Consider the following 1,105-nt stretch of genomic DNA (forward strand, 5'->3'; position numbering starts at 1 on the left):
CAGGGGTGAGCAAGGCAGCAGCATCTGGTTGTGTGGGGCTGAGTTGCAGTTGTATACCTCTGACTAAGTCAGGTTGGATGGCAGCTGTCAGCAACAGATTCCCGGCTTGCTCGGTGATGAGGTATTTGAAGTCCTATCCTTATAGAGTTGCAGTCACAACATTCAATCTTTTTTCATGCCCATTCTGGACCTTGAGTAAGAGTCTAGACACAGTCCCTTAGCATTTATGCTCAAAGCTAATGCTCAACTGCTTGAGTGAGAGTACAACTTCTAGATTTTTATGTGTATGTGGTAGTGAGGAATCGAATCCAGGGCTTTGTATGTACTAGCCATCATTATAGCACTGAGGCCCAGGAGTGACAATTGTATGAACAGATAAATGTGTAGATTCACATATATGTATATGTATATATATATATATATATATATATATACATATATATATATATATATACCTATATATATGTAAAAAACAGGAGAAAGGTGTCTGTATATTATGAAATTACATATATTATATTACAACCCATTATTGGCATTCAAATTATTCCTTCCACTTTTAAGTATCATTGTTGAATACATAATAAAGTATTAATTGAAAATTCATCAATGCAATAAAATTGATGTGTATAGTTTTATAGTATACTCATACACTAACTACTAATTTGTTGCTTTTATAAAATTCCATTCGTATGGATGTACATGAAAATGGGTTGCTTAGAATCTCCCACCAATACTTAGTGGCAGCCCTGTGATTCAACCTCCAGTCGTAAGTTTTTGTTTTGGTTATGGCTTCCCTAATAGCCAGCCAAACATCAGCATGCAATGTCATGAACACTTTCTGGGCTTTTTCATTTACATGCGGGATGGTCATAATGCAAAGGGAAAAAATGTAAAACCACCTTCTTGAATTTCTCCATTATATCCTTTTCCTTTTTATTTTATTTCTTGCCAACCCCGAGTTTTGAACTTAGGTCCTAGAATCCCAGGGCCAGCTGTGGCAGAGATACCAAGACCTGAGTTCAAGCCTCGTGCTTGGAAAAAAAATATAATAATAAAATAAAATAAGGCCCTGGCTTGGAATTTGCACCATTTTTCTGGCAGACCT

The sequence above is a fragment of the Dipodomys merriami genome, unplaced genomic scaffold (genome assembly GCF_024711535.1).
Source record: "Dipodomys merriami isolate MVZ:Mamm:240054 unplaced genomic scaffold, mDipMer1.0.p SCAF_1071, whole genome shotgun sequence".
Taxonomy (NCBI): Eukaryota; Metazoa; Chordata; class Mammalia; order Rodentia; family Heteromyidae; genus Dipodomys; species Dipodomys merriami.